We start from the raw sequence: 23,014 nt of genomic DNA, 5'->3' as shown, positions 1-23,014 counted from the left end.
ATGGAAAAACTGTTGTATTTATTTTGTATTTTATGCTTCGGGCGTTGACTTCTAAGGCCCTAACCATTCGATCTGGTAGAGCAACGCCCTAGAGTGAAGCCTAGGTTGCCCGGTACGTAGAAATGACCATAAGTTTCATACTGGTTGCAATTATTCGTTTTATGCGATGGAAAAACTGTTGTATTTATATTGTATTTTATGCTTCAGGCGTGGACTTCTGAGGCCGTAGCTATTCGATGTGGTGGAAGAACGCCATACAGTGAAGCCTAGGTTGCCCGGAACGTAGAAATGACCACTACTTTCACACTGCTTGCAATTATGTGTTTTATACGATGGAAAAACTGTTATATTTACATTGTATTTTATACTTCTGACGTTGACTTCTTAGGCCCTAACTGTTCGATCTGGTGGAACAACGACCTAGAGTGAAGCCTAGGTTATCCGGAACGTAGAAATGACCAGTACATTCACACTGGTTGCAGTTATTCCTGTAAAACGATGGAAAAACTGTTGCATCTTTATTGTATTTTAAGCTTCTGGCGTTGACTTCTAAGGCCCTAACTATTCGATCTGGTGGAGCAACGACCTAGGGTGAAGCCTAGGTTGGCCGGAGTGTAGAAATGACCATAACTTTCACACTGGTTGCAATTATTCATTTTATACGATGGAAAAACTGTTGTACTTATATTGTATTTTATTCTTATGGCGTTGAATTCTAAGTCCCTAGCTATTCCATCTCGTGGAACAACGCCCTAGGGTAAAGCCCAGGTTGCGCGGAACGTAGAAATGACCATAACTTTCACACTGGTAGCAATTATTCGTTTTATACGATGGAAAAACTGTTTTATTTATTTTGTATTTTATGCTTCGGGCGTTGACTTCTAAGGCCCTAACTATACGATCTGGTGGAGCAACGCCCTAGAGTGAAGCCTAGGTTGCCCGGTACGTAGAAATGACCATCACTATCAAACTGGTTGCAATTATTTGTTTTATACGATGGAAAAGCTGTTGTATTTATATCGTATTTTATGCTTCTGGCGTTGACTTCTTAGGCCCTAACTATTCCATCTGGTGGTACAACGCCCTAGGGTGAAGCCTAGGTTGCCCGGAACGTAGAAATGACCATAACTTTTACACTGGCAGCAATTATACGTTTTATACAATGGAAAAACCGTTCTATTTATTTTGTATTTTATGCTTCGGGCGTTGACTTCTAATGCCCTATCTGTTTGATCTGGTGGAGCATCGCCGTAGTGTGAAGCCTAGGTTGCCCGGAACGTAGAAATGACCATAACTTTCACACTGGTTGCTATTATTCGTTTTATACGATGGAAAAACTGTTATATTTATATTGTATTTAAGCTTCTGGCGTTGACTTCTGAGGCCGTTGCTATTCGATGTGGTGTAAGAACGCCACAGAGTGAAGCCTAGGTAGCCCGTATCGTAGAAATGTCCATATCTTTCACACTGTTTGCAATTTTTCGTTTTGTACGATGGAAAATCTGTTTTATTTATTTTGTATTTTATGCTTCGGGCGTTGACTTCTAAGGCCCTAACTATTCGATCTGGTGGAGCAACGCCCTAGAGTGAAGCCTAGGTTGCTCGGAATGTAGAAATGACCATAACTTTCTCACTGATTGCAATTATTCTTTTTATACGATGGAAAAACTGTTGCATCTTCATCGTATTTTATGCTTCTGGCATTGCCTTCTTAGGCCGTAACTATTCGATCAGGTGGAGCAACGCCCTGGAGTGAAACCTGGGTTGCCCGGAACGTAGAAATGACCACTACTATCACACTGGTTGCAAATTATTCCTGCTATACGATGGAAAAACTGTTGTATTTTTCTTGCATTTTATGCTTCTGGCGTTCACTTCTTAGGCCCTAACTATTCTATCTGGTGGGACAACGGCGTAGGGTGAAGCCTAGGTTGCCCGGAACGTAGAAATGACCATAACTTTCACACTGGTTGCAATTATTTGTTTTATACGATGGAAAAGCTGTTGTATTTATATCGTATTTTATGCTTCTGGCGTTGACTTCTAAGGACCTAGCTATTCGGTCTGGTGGAGCAACGCCCTAGAGTGAAGCCTAGGTTGCTCGGAATGTAGAAATGACCATAACTTTCACACTGGTTGCAATTATTCGTTTTGTACGATGGAAAAGCTGTTGCATCTTTATCGTATTTTGTGCTTCTGGCGTTGACTTCTTAGGCCGTAACTATTCGATCTGGTGGAGCACCGCCCTGGAGTGAAGCCTAGGTTGCCCGGAACGTAGAAATGACCACTACTATCACACTGGTTGCAAATTATTCCTGCTATACGATGGAAAAACTGTTGTATTTTTCTTGCATTTTATGCTTCTGGCGTTCACTTCTTAGGCCCTAACTATTCTATCTGGTGGGACAACGGCCTAGGGTGAAGCCTAGGTTGCCCGGAACGTAGAAATGGCCATAACTTGCACACTGTTTGCAATTATTCCATTTATACGATGGAAAAGCTGTTGTATTTATATCGTATTTTATGGTTCTGGCGTTGACTTCTTAGGCCCTAGCTATTCGATCTGGTGGAACAACGCCGTAGAGTGAAGCCTAGGTTGCCCGGAATGTAGAAATGACCATTACTTTCACACTGTTTGCAATTATTCGTTTTATACGATGGAAAAGCTGTTGTATTTTTATTGCATTTTATGCGTCTGGCGTTCACTTCTTAGGACCTAACTATTGGATCTGGTGGAACAACGCCCTAGTGTCAGGCCTAGGTTGCCCTGAACGTAGAAATGACCATAGCTTTTACACTCGTAGCAATTATTCGTTTTATACAATGGAAAAACCGTTCTATTTATTTTGTATTTTATGCTTCGGGCGTTGACTTCTAAGGCCCTAACTATTCAATCTGTTGGAGCAAAGCCCTAGGGTGAAGCCTAGGTTGCCTGGATCGTAGAAATGACCATAACTTTCACACTGGTTGCTATCATTCGATTTATACGATGGAAAAACTGTTATATTTACATTGTATTTTATACTTCTGGCGTTGACTTCTTAGGCCCCAACTGTACGATCTGCTGGTACAACGCCCTAGAGTGAAGCCTAGGTTATCCGGAACGTAGAAATGACCAGTACATTCACACAGGTTGCAGTTATTCCTGTAAAACGATGGAAAAACTGTTGCATCTTTATTGTATTTTAAGCTTCTGGCGTTGACTTCTAAGGCCCTAACTATTCGATCTGGTGGAGCAACGACCTAGGGTGAAGCCTAGGTTGGCCGGAATGTAGAAATGACCATAACTTTCACACTGGTTGCAATTATTCATTTTATACAATGGAAAAACTGTTGTACTTATATTGTATTTTATTCTTATGGCGTTGAATTCTAAGTCCCTAGCTATTCCATCTCGTGGAACAACGCCCTTGGGTAAAGCCCAGGTTGCGCGGAACGTAGAAATGACCATAACTTTCACACTGGTAGCAATTATTCGTTTTATACGATGGAAAAACTGTTTTATTTATTTTGTATTTTATGCTTCGGGCGTTGACTTCTAAGGCCCTAACTATACGATCTGGTGGAGCAACGCCCTAGAGTGAAGCCTTGGTTGCCCGGTACGTAGAAATGACCATCACTATCAAACTGGTTGCAATTATTTGTTTTATACGATGGAAAAGCTGTTGTATTTATATCGTATTTTATGCTTCTGGCGTTGACTTCTTAGGCCCTAACTATTCCATCTGGTGGAACAACGCCCTAGGGTGAAGCCTAGGTTGCCCGGAAAGTAGAAATGACCATAACTTTCACACTGGTAGCAATTATTCGTTTTATACGGTGGAAAAACTGTTGTATTTATTTTGTATTTTATGCTTCGGGCGTTGACTTCTAAGGCCCTAACTATTCGATCTGGTAGAGCAACGCCCTAGAGTGAAGCCTAGGTTGCCCGGTACGTAGAAATGACCATAAGTTTCATACTGGTTGCAATTATTCGTTTTATACGATGGAAAAACTGTTGTATTTATATTGTATTTTGTGCTTCTGGCGTTCACTTCATAGGCCCTAACTATTCGATCTGGTGGTACAACGCCCTAGGGTGAAGCCTAGGTTGCCCGGAACGTAGAAATGACCATAACTTTTACACTGGCAGCAATTATACGTTTTATACAATGGAAAAACCGTTCTATTTATTTTGTATTTTATGCTTCGGGCGTTGATTTCTAATGCCCTATCTGTTTGATCTGGTGGAGCATCGCCGTAGAGTGAAGCCTAGGTTGCCCGGAACGTAGAAATGACCATAACTTTCACACTGGTTGCTATTATTCGTTTTATACGATGGAAAAACTGTTATATTTATATTGTATTTAAGCTTCTGGCGTTGACTTCTGAGGCCGTTGCTATTCGATGTGGTGGAAGAACGCCACAGAGTGAAGCCTAGGTAGCCCGTATCGTAGAAATGTCCATATCTTTCACACCGTTTGCAATTTTTCGTTTTGTACGATGGAAAATCTGTTTTATTTATTTTGTATTTTATGCTTCGGGCGTTGACTTCTAAGGCCCTAACTATTCGATCTGGTGGAGCAACGCCCTAGAGTGAAGCTTAGGTTGCTCGGAATGTAGAAATGACCATAACTTTCTCACTGATTGCAATTATTCTTTTTATACGATGGAAAAACTGTTGCATCTTCATCGTATTTTATGCTTCTGGCGTTGCCTTCTTAGGCCGTAACTATTCGATCAGGTGGAGCAACGCCCTGGAGTGAAACCTGTGTTGCCCGGAACGTAGAAATGACCACTACTATCACACTGGTTGCAAATTATTCCTGCTATACGATGGAAAAACTGTTGTATTTTTATTGCATTTTATGCTTCGGGCATTGATTTCTAAGGCCCTAGCTATTCAATCTGTTGGAGCAACGCCCTAGGGTGAAGCCTAGGTTGCCCGGAACGTAGAAATGACCATAACTTTCACACTCTTTGCAATTATTCCATTTATACGATGGAAAAGCTGTTGTATTTATATCGTATTTTATGGTTCTGGCGTTGACTTCTTAGGCCCTAGCTATTCGATCTGGTGGAACAACGCCGTAGAGTGAAGTCTAGGTTGCCCGGAACGTAGAAATGACCATTACTTTCACACTGTTTGCAATTATTCGTTTTATACGATGGAAAAACTGTTGTATTTTTATTGCATTTTATGCGTCTGGCGTTCACTTCTTAGGCCCTAACTATTGGATCTGGTGGAACAACGCCCTAGGGTCAGGCCTAGGTTGCCCTGAACGTAGAAATGACCATAGCTATTACACTCGTAGCAATTATTCGTTTTATACAATGGAAAAACCGTTCTATTTATTTTGTATTTTATGCTTCGGGCGTTGACTTCTATGGCCCTAACTATTCAATCTGTTGGAGCAAAGCCCTAGGGTGAAGCCTAGGTTGCTCGGAAAGTAGAAATGACCATAAGTTTCATACTGGTTGCAATTATTCGTTTTATACGATGGAAAGACTGTTGTATTTATATTGTATTTTATGCTTCTGGCGTTGACTTCTCCGGCCCTAATTATTCGATCTGGTAGAACAACGCCGTAGAGTGAAGCCTAGGTTGCCCGAACGTAGAAATGACCATTACTTTCACACTGTTTGCAATTATTCCTTTTATACGATGGAAAAGCTGTTGTATTTATATCGTATTTTATGCTTCTGGCGTTGACTTCTAAGGACCTAACTATTCGATCTGGTGGAGCAACGCCCTAGAGTAAAGCCCAGGTTGAGCGGAACGTAGAACTGACCATAACTTTCACACTGGTAGCAATTATTCGTTTTATACGATGGAACAGCAGTTGTATTTATATCGTATTTTATGCTTCTGGCGTTGACTTCGAAGGTCCTAACTATTCGATCTGGTGGAGTAACGCCCTAGAGTAAAGCCTAGGTTGCTCGGAATGTAGAAATGACCATAAGTTGCATACTGGTTGCAATTATTCGTTTTATACGATGGAAAGACTGTTGAATCTTTATCGTATTTTGTGCTTCTGGCGTTGACTTCTTAGGCCGTAACTATTCGATCTGGTGGAGCACCGCCATGGAGTGAAGCCTGGGTTGCCCGGAACGTAGAAATGACCATAACTTTCACACTGGTTGCTATTATTCGTTTTATACGATGGAAAAACTGTTATATTTATATTGTATTTTAAGCTTCGGGCGTTGACTTCTAAGGCCCTAACTATTCGATCTGGTGGAGCAACGCCCTAGAGTGCAGCCTAGATTGCCCGGAACGTAGAAATGACCATAACTATCACACTGGTTGCTATCATTCGTTTTATATGATTGAAAAACTGTTGTATTTATATTGTATTTCATGCTTCTGGCGTTCACTTCTTAGGCCCTAACTATTCGATCTGGTGGTGCAACTCCCTAGGGTGAAGCCTAGGTTGCTCGGAAAGTAGAAATGACCATAACTTTCATACTGGTTGCGATTATTCGTTTTATACGATGGAAAAACTGTTGTATTTATATCGTGTTTTATGCTTCGGGCGTTGACTTCTAAGGCCCTAGCTATTCGATCTGGTGGAGCAACGGCCTAGAGTGAAGCCTAGGTTGCCCGGAACGTAGAAATGACCATCACATTCAAACTGGTTGCAATTATTCCTATTATATGATGGAAAAACTGTTGTATTTTTATTGCATTTTATGCTTCGGGCATTGACTTCTGAGGCCCTAACTATTTAATCTGTGGGAGCTACGCCCTAGGGTGAAGCCTAGGTTGCCCGGAAAGAAGAAATGACCATAACTTTCATACTGGTTGCAATTATTCGTTTTATACTATGAAAAAACTGTTGTATTTATATTCTATTTTATGCTTCTGGTGTTCACTTCTTAGGCCCTAACTATTCGATCTGGTGGAACAACGCCGTATGGTGAAGCCTAGGTTGCCCGGAAGGTAGAAATGACCATTACCTTCACGCTTCTTGCAATTATTCCTGTTATACGATTGAAAAACAGTTGTATCTTTATTGTATTTTATGCTTCTGGCGTTTAATTCTAAGTCCCTAGCTGTTCGATCTGGTGGAGCAACGACCCAGAGTGAAGCCTAGGTTGCCCGGAACGTAGAAATGACCATAACATTCACACTGGTTGCAATTATTCCGGTTATACGATGGAAAAACTGTTGTATTTTTATTGCATTCTATGCTTCTGGCGTTTAATTCTAAGTCGCTAGCTATTCGATCTGGTGGAGCAACGACCCAGAGTGAAGCCTAGGTTGCCCGGAACGTAGAAATGGCCATTACTTTCACACTGGTTGCAATTATTCATTTTATACGATGGAAAAACTGTTGTACTCATATTGTATTTTATTCTTATGGCGTTGACTTCTAAGGCCCTAACTATTCGATCTGGTGGAACATCGCCCTAGGGTGAAGCCTAGGTTGCCGGGAAAGTAGAAATGACCATAACTTTCACACTGGTTGCAATTATTCGCTTTATACGATGGAAAAGCTGTGGCATCTTTATTGTATTTTATTCATCTGGGGCTGACTTCTAAGGCCGTAGCTATTAGACGTGGTGGAGCAACGCCCTAGAGTGACGCCTAGGTTGCCCGGAACGTAGAAATGACCATTACTTTCACAATGTTTGCAATTATTCATTTTATACGACGGAAAAACTGTTATATTTATATTGTATATTATGCTTCTTGCGTTGACTTCTTAGGCCCTAACTCTTCGCTCTGGTGGAGCAACGCCTCAGAGTTAAGTCTAGGATGCCCGAAATGTCGATATGATCATTACTTTCGCACTGGTTGCAATTAGTCATGCTATACGATGGAAGAACTGCTGCATTTTTATTGTATTTTGTGCTTCTGGCGTTGACTTCTAAGGCCGTAACTGCTAGATATGGTGGAGCAACGCCTTAGAGTGACGCCTAGGTTACCCGGAACGTAGAAATGACCATTACTTTCACACTGTTTGCAATTATTCATTTTATACGATGGAAAAGCTGTTGTATTTATATTGTATTTTATGCTCCTGGCGTTGACTTCTAAGGCCGTAGCTATTAGATGTGGTGGAGCAACGCCCTAGAGTGACGCCTAGGTTGACCGGAACGTAGAAATGACCATTACTTTCACAATGTCTGCAAATATACATTATATACGATGGAAAATCTGTTGTACTTATATTGTAATTTATGCTACTGGCGTTGACTTCTTAGGCCCTAACTATTTGATCTGGTGGAGCACCGCCCTAGAGTGAAGCCTACGTTGCCCGGAACGTAGAACATACCATTACCTTCACACCGGTTGCAATTATTCCTGTTATACGATGGAAAAACTGTTGCACCTTTATTGTATTTTATGCTTCTGGCGTTGACTTCATAGGCCCTAACTATTCGATCTGGTGGAGCAACGTCCTAGAGTGAAGCCTAGGTTGACTGGAACATAGAAATGACCATAACTTTCACACTGTTTGCAATTATTCATTTTATACGATGGAAAAGCTGTTGTATTTATATTGTATTTTATGCTCCTGGCGTTGACTTCTAAGGCCGTAGCTATTAGATGTGCTGGACCAACGCCCTAGAGTGACGCCTAGGTTGACCAGAACGTAGAAATTACCATTACTTTCACAATGTCTGCAATTATTCATTTTATACGATGGAAAAACTGTTGTACTTATATTGCATTTTATCCTTCTGGCGTTGAATTCTAAGTCCCTAGCTCTTCGATCTGGTGGAGCAACGCACTAGAGTGAAGCCTAGGTTACCCGGAACGTAGAAATGACCAGCACTTTCACACTGGTTGCAGTTATTCGCTTTATACAGTGGAAAAACTGTTCTATTTATTTTGCATTTTATGCTTCGGGCGTTGACTTCTAAGGCCGTAACTATTCGATCTGGTGAAGCAACGCCCAAGAGTGAAGCCTAGGTTGCCCGGAACGTAGAAATGACCAGCCATTTCACACTGGTTGCAATTAGTCATGCAATACCATGGAGAAACTGTTGCACTTCTATTGTAGTTTATGCTTCTGGCGTTTACTTCTAAGGTCGTAGCTATTAGCTGTGGTGGAGCAACGCCCTACAGTGACGTCTAGGTTGCCCGGAACGTAGAAATGACCAGTACTTTCACACTGGTTGCAGTTATTCGTTTTATACGATGGAAAAGCTGTATTATTTATATCGTATTTTATGCTTCTGGCGTTGACTTCATAGGCCCTAACTATTCCATCTGGTGGAACAACGCCCTGGAGTGAAGCCTAGGTTGCCCGGAACGTGGAAATGACCACAACTTTCACACTGGTAGCAATTATTCGTTTTATACATGGAAAAACTGTTCTATTTATTTTGTATTTTATGCTTCTGGCGTTGACTTCTAAGGCCCTACCTATTCGATCTGGCGGAGCAACACCCTACAGTGAAGCCTAGGTTGCTCGGAACGTAGAAATGACCATTACCTTCACACTGTTTGCAATAATTCATTTTATACGATGGCAAAGCTGTTGTATTTATATTGTATTTTATGATTCTAGCGTTGACTTCTAAGGCCTTATCTCTTCGATTTGGTGGAGCAACGCCTCAGAGTTAAGCCTAGGTTGCCCGGAACGTAGAAATGACCATTACTTTCACAATGTATGCAATTATTCATTTTATACGATGGAAAAACTGTTGTACTTATATTGCATTTTATTCTTCTGGCGTTGACTTCTTAGGCCCTAACTATTCGATCTGGTGGAACAACGCCCTAGAGTGAAGCCTGCGATGCCCGGAACGTAGAAATGATCATTACCTTCACGCTTGTTGCAATTATTCCTGTTATAAGATGAAAAAACTGTTGTACTTTTATTGCATTTTTTGCTTCAGGCGTTGACTTCTAAGATCGTAGCTATTCGGCGTGGTAGAGCAACGCCCTAGAGTAACGCCTAGGTTGCCTGGAACGTAGAAATGACCATTACTTTCACAATGTATGCAATTATTCATTTTACACGATGGAAAAACTGTTCTACTTATATTGCATTTTATTCTTCTGCCGTTGACTTCTAAGGCCCTAACTATTCGATCTGATGGAGCAAGTGCCTAGAGTGAAGCCTCGGTTGCCCGGAACGTAGAAATGACCATAACTTTCACACTGGAAACAATTATTCATTTTATACATGCAACAGCTGTTCTATTTATATTGTATTTTATGCATCTGGCGTTGACTTCTAAGGCACTAACTATTCGATCTAGTGGATCAACGCCCTACAGTGAAGCCTAGGTTGCCCGGTACGTAGAAATGACCATCCGTCTCAAACTGGTTGCAATTATTCCTGTCATATGATGGAAAAACTGTTGTATTTTTATTGCATTTTATGCTTCGGGCATTGACTTCTAAGGCCCTAACTATTCAATCTGTTGGAGCAACGCCCTAGGGTGAAGCCTAGGTTGCCCAGAACGTAGAAATGACCATAACTTTAACACAGGTTGCAATTATTCGTTTTATACGATGGAAAAGCTGTAGTATTTATATGGTATTTTATGCTTCTGGCGTTAACTTCTTAGGCCCTAACTATTCCATTTGGTGGAACAACGCCCTAGGGTAAAGCCCAGGTTTCGCGGAACGTAGAAATGACCATAACTTTCACACTGGTAGCAATTATTCGTTTTATACGATGGAAAAACTGTTTTATTTATTTTGTATTTTATGCTTCGGGCGTTGACTTCTGATGCCCTAACTATTCGATCTGGTGGAACATCGCCCTAGGGTGAAGCCTAGGTTGCCGGGAAGGTAGAAATGACCATAACTTTCACACTGGTTGCAATTATTCGTTTTATACGATGGAAAAGCTGTGGCATCTTTATTGTATTTTATTCATCTGGGGCTGACTTCTAAGGCCGTAGCTATTAGACGTGGTGGAGCAACGCCCTAGAGTGACGCCTAGGTTGCCCGGAATGTAGAAATGACCATTACTTTCACAATGTTTGCAATTATTCATTTTATACGACGGAAAAACTGTTATATTTATATTGTATATTATGCTTCTTGCGTTGACTTCTTAGGCCCTAACTCTTCGATCTGGTGGAGCAACGCCTCAGAGTTAAGTCTAGGATGCCCGAAATGTCGATATGATCATTATTTTCGCACTGGTTGCAATTAGTAATGCTATACGATGGAAAAACTGCTGCATTTTTATTGTATTTTGTGCTTCTGGCGTTGACTTCTAAGGCCGTAACTGCTAGATATGGTGGAGCAACGCCTTAGAGTGACGCCTAGGTTACCCGGAACGTAGAAATGACCATTACTTTCACACTGTTTGCAATTATTCATTTTATACGATGGAAAAGCTGTTGTGTTTATATTGTATTTTATGCTCCTGGCGTTGACTTCTAAGGCCGTAGCTATTAGATGTGGTGGAGCAACGCCCTAGAGTGACGCCTAGGTTGACCGGAACGTAGAAATGACCATTACTTTCACAATGTCTGCAAATATACATTATATACGATGGAAAATCTGTTGTACTTATATTGTAATTTATGCTACTGGCGTTGACTTCTTAGGCCCTAACTATTTGATCTGGTGGAGCACCGCCCTAGAGTGAAGCCTACGTTGCCCGGAACGTAGAACATACCATTACCTTCACACCGGTTGCAATTATTCCTGTTATACGATGGAAAAACTGTTGCACCTTTATTGTATTTTATGCTTCTGGCGTTGACTTCATAGGCCCTAACTATTCGATCTGGTGGAGCAACGTCCTAGAGTGAAGCCTAGGTTGACTGGAACATAGAAATGACCATAACTTTCACACTGTTTGCAATTATTCTTTTTATACGATGGAAAAGCTGTTGTATTTATATTGTATTTTATGCTCCTGGCGTTGACTTCTAAGGCCGTAGCTATTAGATGTGCTGGACCAACGCCCTAGAGTGACGCCTAGGTTGACCAGAACGTAGAAATGACCATTACTTTCACACTGGTTGCAGTTATTCGCTTTATACAGTGGAAAAACTGTTCTATTTATTTTGCATTTTATGCTTCGGGCGTTGACTTCTAAGGAAGTAACTATTCGATCTGGTGGAGCAACGCCCAAGAGTGTAGCCTAGGTTGCCCGGAACGTAGAAATGACCAGTCATTTCACACTGGTTGCAATTAGTCATGCAATACCATGGAGAAACTGTTGCACTTCTATTGTAGTTTATGCTTCTGGCGTTGACTTCTAAGGTCGTAGCTATTAGCTGTGGTGGAGCAACGCCCTACAGTGACGTCTAGGTTGCCCGGAACGTAGAAATGACCAGTACTTTCACACTGGTTGCAGTTATTCGTTTTATACGATGGAAAAGCTGTATTATTTATATCGTATTTTATTCTTCTGGCGTTGACTTCATAGGCCCTAACTATTCCATCTGGTGGAACAACGCCCTGGAGTGAAGCCTAGGTTGCCCGGAACGTGGAAATGACCACAACTTTCACACTGGTAGCAATTATTCGTTTTATACATGGAAAAACTGTTCTATTTATTTTGTATTTTATGCTTCTGGCGTTGACTTCTAAGGCCCTACCTATTCGATCTGGCGGAGCAACACCCTACAGTGAAGCCTAGGTTGCTCGGAACGTAGAAATGACCATTACCTTCACACTGTTTGCAATAATTCATTTTATACGATGGCAAAGCTGTTGTATTTATATTGTATTTTATGATTCTGGCGTTGACTTCTAAGGCCTTATCTCTTCGATTTGGTGGAGCAACGCCTCAGAGTTAAGCCTAGGTTGCCCGGAACGTAGAAATGACCATTACTTTCACAATGTATGCAATTATTCATTTTATACGATGGAAAAACTGTTGTACATATATTGCATTTTATTCTTCTGGCGTTGACTTCTTAGGCCCTAACTATTCGATCTGGTGGAACAACGCCCTAGAGTGAAGCCTGCGATGCCCGGAACGTAGAAATGATCATTACCTTCACGCTTGTTGCAATTATTCCTGTTATAAGATGAAAAAACTGTTGTACTTTTATTGCATTTTTTGCTTCAGGCGTTGACTTCTAAGATCGTAGCTATTCGACGTGGTAGAGCAACGCCCTAGAGTGACGCCTAGGTTGCCTGGAACGTAGAAATGACCATTACTTTCACAATGTATGCAATTATTCATTTTATACGATGGAAAAACTGTTCTACTTATATTGCATTTTATTCTTCTGCCGTTGACTTCTAAGGCCCTAACTATTCGATCTGATGGAGCAACGGCCTAGAGTGAAGCCTCGGTTGCCCGGAACGTAGAAATGACCATAACTTTCACACTGGAAACAATTATTCATTTTATACATGGAACAGCTGTTCTATTTATTTTGTATTTTATGCATCGGGCGTTGACTTCTATGGCCCTACCTATTGGATCTGGTGGATCAACACCCTACGGTGAAGCCTAGTTTGTCCGGAACGTAGATATGACCATAACCTTCGCACAGGTTGCAATTATTCGTTTTATACGATTGAAAGACTGTTGGATTTATTTTGTAGTTTATGATTCTGGCGTTGAATTCCAAGGCCCTAACACTTCGACCTGGTGGAGCAATGCCTCAGAGTTAAGTCTAGGATGCCCGAAACGTCGAAATGATCGTTACTTTCACACTGGAAACAGTTATTCGTTTTATACATGGAACAGCTGTTCTATTTATTTTGTATTTTATGCTTCGGGCGTTGACTTCTAAGGCCCTAACTATTCGATCGGGTGGAGCAACGGCCTAGAGTGAAGCCTATGTTGCCCGGAAGGTAGAAATGGCCATAACTTTCACACTGGTTACCATTATTCGTTTTATATGATGGAAAAACTGTTGTATTTATATTGTATTTTATGCATCTGGCGTTGACTTCTAAGGCACTAACTATTCGATCTAGTGGAGCAACGTCCTAGAGTGAAGCCTATGTTGCCCGGAAGGTAGAAATGGCCATAACTTTCACACTGGTTACCATTATTCGTTTTATATGATGGAAAAACTGTTGTATTTATATTGTATTTTATGCATCTGGCGTTGACTGCTAAGGCACTAACTATTCGATCTAGTGGATCAACGACCTACAGTGAAGCCTAGGTTGCCCGGTACGTAGAAATGACCATCCCTCTCAAACTGGTTGCAATTATTCCTGTCATATGATGGAAAAACTGTTGTATTTTTATTGCATTTTATGCTTCGGGCATTGACTTCTAAGGCCCTAACTATTCAATCTGTTGGAGCAACGCCCTAGGGTGAAGCCTAGGTTGCCCAGAACGTAGAAATGACCATAACTTTCACACAGGTTGCAATTATTCGTTTTATACGATGGAAAATCTGTTGTATTTATATCGTGTTTTATGCTTCTGGCGTTGACTTCTTAGGCCCTAACTATTCAATCTGTTGGTGCAACACCCTACGGTGAAGCCTAGGTTGGCCGGAAAGTAGAAATGACGTTAACTTTCATACTGGTTGCAATTATTCGTTTTATACGATGGAAAAACTGTTGTATTTATATTGTATTTTATGCATCTGGCGTTGACTTCTAAGGCACTAACTATTCGATCTAGTGGATCAACGCCCTACAGTGAAGCCTAGGTTGCCCGGTACGTAGAAATAACCATCCCTCTCAAACTGGTTGCAATTATTCCTGTCATATGATGGAAAAACTGTTGTATTTTTATTGCATTTTATGCTTCGGGCATTGACTTCTAAGGCCCTAACTATTCAATCTGTTGGAGCAACGCCCTAGGGTGAAGCCTAGGTTGCCCAGAACGTAGAAATGACCATAGCTTTCACACAGGTTGCAATTATTCGTTTTATACGATGGAAAAGCTGTAGTCTCTATATCGTATTTTATGCTTCTGGCGTTAACTTCTTAGGCCCTAACTATTCCATTTGGTGGAACAACGCCCTAGGGTAAAGCCCAGGTTTCGCGGAACGTAGAAATGACCATAACTTTCACACTGGTAGCAATTATTCGTTTTATACGATGGAAAAACTGTTTTATTTAGTTTGTATTTTATGCTTCGGGCGTTGACTTCTGATGCCCTAACTATTCGATCTGGTGGAACATCGCCCTACGGTGAAGCCTAGGTTGCCGGGAAAGTAGAAATGACCATAACTTTCACACTGGTTGCAATTATTCGTTTTATACGATGGAAAAGCTGTGGCATCTTTATTGTATTTTATTCATCTGGGGCTGACTTCTAAGGCCGTAGCTATTAGACGTGGTGGAGCAACGCCCTAGAGTGACGCCTAGGTTGCCCGGAACGTAGAAATGACCATTACTTTCACAATGTTTGCAATTATTCATTTTATACGACGGAAAAACTGTTATATTTATATTGTATATTATGCTTCTTGCGTTGACTTCTTAGGCCCTAACTCTTCGATCTGGTGGAGCAACGCCTCAGAGTTAAGTCTAGGATGCCCGAAATGTCGATATGATCATTACTTTCGCACTGGTTGCAATTAGTCATGCTATACGATGGAAAAACTGCTGCATTTTTATTGTATTTTGTGCTTCTGGCGTTGACTTCTAAGGCCGTAACTGCTAGATATGGTGGAGCAACGCCTTAGAGTGACGCCTAGGTTACCCGGAACGTAGAAATGACCATTACTTTCACACTGTTTGCAATTATTCATTTTATACGATGGAAAAGCTGTTGTATTTATATTGTATTTTATGCTCCTGGCGTTGACTTCTAAGGCCGTAGCTATTAGATGTGGTGGAGCAACGCCCTAGAGTGACGCCTAGGTTGACCGGAACGTAGAAATGACCATTACTTTCACAATGTCTGCAAATATACATTATATACGATGGAAAATCTGTTGTACTTATATTGTAATTTATGCTACTGGCGTTGACTTCTTAGGCCCTAACTATTTGATCTGGTGGAGCACCGCCCTAGAGTGAAGCCTAGGATGCCCGGAACGTAGAAATGACCAGTCATTTCACACTGGTTGCAATTAGTCATGCAATACCATGGAGAAACTGTTGCACTTCTATTGTAGTTTATGCTTCTGGCGTTTACTTCTAAGGTCGTAGCTATTAGCTGTGGTGGAGCAACGCCCTACAGTGACGTCTAGGTTGCCCGGAACGTAGAAATGACCAGTACTTTCACACTGGTTGCAGTTATTCGTTTTATACGATGGAAAAGCTGTATTATTTATATCGTATTTTATGCTTCTGGCGTTGACTTCATAGGCCCTAACTATTCCATCTGGTGGAACAACGCCCTGGGGTGAAGCCTAGGTTGCCCGGAACGTGGAAATGACCACAACTTTCACACTGGTAGCAATTATTCGTTTTATACATGGAAAAACTGTTCTATTTATTTTGTATTTTATGCTTCTGGCGTTGACTTCTAAGGCCCTACCTATTCGATCTGGCGGAGCAACACCCTACAGTGAAGCCTAGGTTGCTCGGCACGTAGAAATGACCATTACCTTCACACTGTTTGCAATAATTCATTTTATACGATGGCAAAGCTGTTGTATTTATATTGTATTTTATGATTCTGGCGTTGACTTCTAAGGCCTTATCTCTTCGATTTGGTGGAGCAACGCCTCAGAGTTAAGCCTAGGTTGCCCGGAACGTAGAAATGACCATTACTTTCACAATGTATGCAATTATTCATTTTATACGACGGAAAAACTGTTGTACTTATATTGCATTTTATTCTTCTGGCGTTGACTTCTTAGGCCCTAACTATTCGATCTGGTGGAACAACGCCCTAGAGTGAAGCCTGCGATGCCCGGAACGTAGAAATGATCATTACCTTCACGCTTGTTGCAATTATTCCTGTTATAAGATGAAAAAACTGTTGTACTTTTATTGCATTTTTTGCTTCAGGCGTTGACTTCTAAGATCGTAGCTATTCGACGTGGTAGAGCAACGCCCTAGAGTGACGCCTAGGTTGCCTGGAACGTAGAAATGACCATTACTTTCACAATGTATGCAATTATTCATTTTATACGATGGAAAAACTGTTGTACTTATATTGCATTTTATTCTTCTGCCGTTGACTTCTAAGGCCCTAACTATTCGATCTGATGGAGCAACGGCCTAGAGTGAAGCCTCGGTTGCCCGGAACGTAGAAATGACCATAACTTTCACACTGGAAACAATTATTCATTTTATACATGGAACAGCTGTTCTATTTATTTTGTATTTTATGCATCGGGCGTTGACTTCTATGGCCCTACCTATTGGATCTGGTGGATCAACACCCTACGGTGAAGCCTAGTTTGTCCGGAACGTAGATATGACCATAACCTTCACACAGGTTGCAATTATTCGTTTTATACGATTGAAAGACTGTTGGATTTATTTTGTAGTTTATGATTCTGGCGTTGAATTCCAAGGCCCTAACACATCGACCTGGTGGAGCAATGCCTCAGAGTTAAGTCTAGGATGCCCGAAACGTCGAAATGATCGTTACTTTCACACTGGAAACAATTATTCGTTTTATACATGGAACAGCTGTTCTATTTATTTTGTATTTTATGCTTCGGGCGTTGACTTCTAAGGCCCTAACTATTCGATCGGGTGGAGCAACGCCCTGGAGTGAAACCTGGGTTGCCCGGAACGTAGAAATGACCACTACTATCACACTGGTTGCAAATTATTCCTGCTATACGATGGAAAAACTGTTGTATTTTTATTGCATTTTATGCTTCGGGCATTGACTTCTAATTCCCTAGCTATTCAATCTGTTGGAGCAACGCCCTAGGGTGAAGCCTAGGTTGCCCGGAACGTAGAAATGACCATAACTTTCACACTCTTTGCAATTATTCCATTTATACGATGGAAAAGCTGTTGTATTTATATCGTATTTTATGGTTCTGGCGTTGACTTCTTAGGCCCTAGCTATTCGATCTGGTGGAACAACGCCGTAGAGTGAAGTCTAGGTTGCCCGGAACGTAGAAATGACCATTACTTTCACACTGTTTGCAATTATTCGTTTTATACGATGGAAAAACTGTTGTATTTTTATTGCATTTTATGCGTCTGGCGTTCACTTCTTAGGCCCTAACTATTGGATCTGGTGGAACAACGCCCTAGGGTCAGGCCTAGGTTGCCCTGAACGTAGAAATGACCATAGCTATTACACTCGTAGCAATTATTCGTTTTATACAATGGAAAAACCGTTCTATTTATTTTGTATTTTATGCTTCGGGCGTTGACTTCTATGGCCCTAACTATTCAATCTGTTGGAGCAAAGCCCTAGGGTGAAGCCTAGGTTGCTCGGAAAGTAGAAATGACCATAAGTTTCATACTGGTTGCAATTATTCGTTTTATACGATGGAAAGACTGTTGTATTTATATTGTATTTTATGCTTCTGGCGTTGACTTCTCCGGCCCTAATTATTCGACCTGGTAGAACAACGCCGTAGAGTGAAGCCTAGGTTGCCCGAACGTAGAAATGACCATTACTTTCACACTGTTTGCAATTATTCCTTTTATACGATGGAAAAGCTGTTGTATTTATATCGTATTTTATGCTTCTGGCGTTGACTTCTAAGGACCTAACTATTCGATCTGGTGGAGCAACGCCCTAGAGTAAAGCCCAGGTTGAGCGGAACGTAGAAATGACCATAACTTTCACACTGGTAGCAATTATTCGTTTTATACGATGGAACAGCTGTTGTATTTATATCGTATTTTATGCTTCTGGCGTTGACTTCGAAGGTCCTAACTATTCGATCTGGTGGAGCAACGCCCTAGAGTAAAGCCTAGGTTGCTCGGAATGTAGAAATGACCATAAGTTGCATACTGGTAGCAATTATTCGTTTTATACGATGGAACAGCTGTTGTATTTATATCGTATTTTATGCTTCTGGCGTTGACTTCGAAGGTCCTAACTATTCGATCTGGTGGAGCAACGCCCTAGAGTAAAGCCTAGGTTGCTCGGAATGTAGAAATGACCATAAGTTGCATACTGGTTGCAATTATTCGTTTTATACGATGGAAAAACTGTTGTATTTATATTGTATTTTATGTTTCTGGCGTTGACTACTTAGGCCCTAACTATTCGATCTTGTGGAACAACGCCCTAGAGTGAAGCCTAGGTTCCCCGGAACGTAGAAATGACCATTACTTTCACACTGTTTGCAATTATTCCTTTTATACAATGGAACAGCTGTTGTATTTATATCGTATTTTATGCTTCTGGCGTTGACTTCGAAGGTCCTAACTATTCGATCTGGTGGAGCAACGCCCTAGAGTAAAGCCTAGGTTGCTCGGAATGTAGAAATGACCATAAGTTGCATACTGGTTGCAATTATTCGTTTTATACGATGGAAAAACTGTTGTATTTATATTGTATTTTATGCTTCTGGGATTGACTTCTAAGGCCCTAAATATTCGATCTGGTGGAGCAATGCCTCAGAATTAAGTCTAGGATGCCCGAAACGCCGAAATGATCATTACTTTCACGCTTGTTGCAATTATTCCTGTTATACGATGAAAAGCCTGTTGTATTTTTATTGTATTTTATGCTTCAGGCGTGGACTTCTGAGGCCGTAGCTATTCGATGTGGTGGAAGAACGCCATACAGTGAAGCCTAGGTAGCCCGGAACGTAGAAATGACCACTACTTTCACACTGTTTGCAATTATTCATTTAATACGATGGAAATGCTGTTGTATTTATATCGTATTTTATGCTTCGGGCTTAGACTTCTTAGGCCCTAACATTTCGATCTGGTGGAGCAACGCCCGACAGTGAAGCCTAGGTTGCCCGGAACGTAGATATGACCATAACCTTCACACAGGTTGCAATTATTCGTTTTATACGGTGTAAAGGCTGTTGTATTTATTTTGTATTTTATTCTTCTGGTGTTGACTTCTTAGGCCCTGACTATTCGATCTGGTTTAACAACGCCGTAGAGTGAAGCCTAGGTTGCCCTAACGTAGAAATGACCATTACTTTCACACTGTTTGCAATTATTCCTTTTATACGATGGAAAAGCTGTTGTCTTTATATCGTATTTTATGCTTCTGGCGTTGACTTCTAAGGACCTAACTATTCTATCTGGTGGAGCAACGCCCTAGAGTGAAGCCTAGGTTGCTCGGAATGTAGAAATGACCATAACTTTCACACTGATTGCAATTATTCTTTTTATACGATGGAAAAACTGTTGCATCTTCATCGTATTTTATGCTTCTGGCGTTGACTTCTTAGGCCGTAACTATTCGATCTGGTGGAGCAACGCCCTAGAGTGATGCCTAGGCTGCTCGGAATGTAGAAATGACCATAACTTTCACACTGGTTGCAATTATTCGTTTTATACGATGGAAAGACTGTTGAATCTTTATCGTATTTTGTGCTTCTGGCGTTGACTTCTTAGGCCGTAACTATTCGATCTGGTGGAGCACCGCCATGGAGTGAAGCCTGGGTTGCCCGGAACGTAGAAATGACCATAACTTTCACACTGGTTGCTATTATTCGTTTTATACGATGGAAAAACTGTTATATTTATATTGTATTTTAAGCTTCGGGCGTTGACTTCTAAGGCCCTAACTATTCGATCTGGTGGAGCAATGCCCTAGAGTGCAGCCTAGATTGCCCGGAACGTAGAAATGACCATAACTATCACACTGGTTGCTATCATTCGTTTTATATGATTGAAAAACTGTTGTATTTATATTGTATTTCATGCTTCTGGCGTTCACTTCTTAGGCCCTAACTATTCGATCTGGTGGTGCAACTCCCTAGGGTGAAGCCTAGGTTGCTCGGAAAGTAGAAATGACCATAACTTTCATACTGGTTGCGATTATTCGTTTTATACGATGGAAAAACTGTTGTATTTATATCGTGTTTTATGCTTCGGGAGTTGACTTCTAAGGCCCTAGCTATTCGATCTGGTGGAGCAACGGCCTAGAGTGGAGCCTAGGTTGCCCGGAACGTAGAAATGACCATAACATTCACACTGGTTGCAATTATTCCGGTTATACGATGGAAAAACTGTTGTATTTTTATTGCATTCTATGCTTCTGGCGTTTAATTCTAAGTCGCTAGCTATTCGATCTGGTGGAGCAACGACCCAGAGTGAAGCCTAGGTTGCCCGGAACGTAGAAATGGCCATTACTTTCACACTGGTTGCAATTATTCATTTTATACGATGGAAAAACTGTTGTACTCATATTGTATTTTATTCTTATGGCGTTGACTTCTAAGGCCCTAACTATTTGATCTGGTGGAGCACCTCCCTAGAGTGAAGCCTAGGTTGCCCGGAATGTAGAAATGACCATAACTTCCACACTGGTTGCAATTATTCGTTTTATAGGATGGAAAAGCTGTAGTATTTATATCGTATTTTATGCTTCTGGCGTTAACTTCTTAGGCCCTAACTATTCCATCTGGTGGAACAACGCCCTAGGGTAAAGCCCAGGTTTCGCGGAACGTAGAAATGACCATAACTTTCACACTGGTAGCAATTATTCGTTTTATACGATGGAAAAACTGTTTCATTTATTTTGTATTTTATGCTTCGGGCGTTGACTTCTGATGCCCTAACTATTCGATCTGGTGGAGCAATGCCTCAGAATTAAGTCTAGGATGCCCGAAACGCCGAAATGATCATTACTTTCACGCTTGTTGCAATTATTCCTGTTATACGATGAAAAGCCTGTTGTATTTTTATTGTATTTTATGCTTCAGGCGTGGACTTCTGAGGCCGTAGCTATTCGATGTGGTGGAAGAACGCCATACAGTGAAGCCTAGGTAGCCCGGAACGTAGAAATGACCACTACTTTCACACTGTTTGCAATTATTCATTTAATACGATGGAAATGCTGTTGTATTTATATCGTATTTTATGCTTCGGGCTTAGACTTCTTAGGCCCTAACATTTCGATCTGGTGGAGCAACGCCCGACAGTGAAGCCTAGGTTGCCCGGAACGTAGATATGACCATAACCTTCACACAGGTTGCAATTATTCGTTTTATACGGTGTAAAGGCTGTTGTATTTATTTTGTATTTTATTCTTCTGGTGTTGACTTCTTAGGCCCTGACTATTCGATCTGGTTTAACAACGCCGTAGAGTGAAGCCTAGGTTGCCCTAACGTAGAAATGACCATTACTTTCACACTGTTTGCAATTATTCCTTTTATACGATGGAAAAGCTGTTGTCTTTATATCGTATTTTATGCTTCTGGCGTTGACTTCTAAGGACCTAACTATTCTATCTGGTGGAGCAACGCCCTAGAGTGAAGCCTAGGTTGCTCGGAATGTAGAAATGACCATAACTTTCACACTGATTGCAATTATTCTTTTTATACGATGGAAAAACTGTTGCATCTTCATCGTATTTTATGCTTCTGGCGTTGACTTCTTAGGCCGTAACTATTCGATCTGGTGGAGCAACGCCCTAGAGTGATGCCTAGGCTGCTCGGAATGTAGAAATGACCATAACTTTCACACTGGTTGCAATTATTCGTTTTATACGATGGAAAGACTGTTGAATCTTTATCGTATTTTGTGCTTCTGGCGTTGACTTCTTAGGCCGTAACTATTCGATCTGGTGGAGCACCGCCATGGAGTGAAGCCTGGGTTGCCCGGAACGTAGAAATGACCATAACTTTCACACTGGTTGCTATTATTCGTTTTATACGATGGAAAAACTGTTATATTTATATTGTATTTTAAGCTTCGGGCGTTGACTTCTAAGGCCCTAACTATTCGATCTGGTGGAGCAATGCCCTAGAGTGCAGCCTAGATTGCCCGGAACGTAGAAATGACCATAACTATCACACTGGTTGCTATCATTCGTTTTATATGATTGAAAAACTGTTGTATTTATATTGTATTTCATGCTTCTGGCGTTCACTTCTTAGGCCCTAACTATTCGATCTGGTGGTGCAACTCCCTAGGGTGAAGCCTAGGTTGCTCGGAAAGTAGAAATGACCATAACTTTCATACTGGTTGCGATTATTCGTTTTATACGATGGAAAAACTGTTGTATTTATATCGTGTTTTATGCTTCGGGAGTTGACTTCTAAGGCCCTAGCTATTCGATCTGGTGGAGCAACGGCCTAGAGTGGAGCCTAGGTTGCCCGGAAC

Source organism: Calliopsis andreniformis, unplaced genomic scaffold (assembly GCF_051401765.1).
Source record: "Calliopsis andreniformis isolate RMS-2024a unplaced genomic scaffold, iyCalAndr_principal scaffold0018, whole genome shotgun sequence".
Lineage (NCBI taxonomy): Eukaryota > Metazoa > Arthropoda > Insecta > Hymenoptera > Andrenidae > Calliopsis > Calliopsis andreniformis.
The sequence above is the reverse complement of the archived record's forward strand: the minus strand, read 5'-3'. Positions refer to the sequence as shown.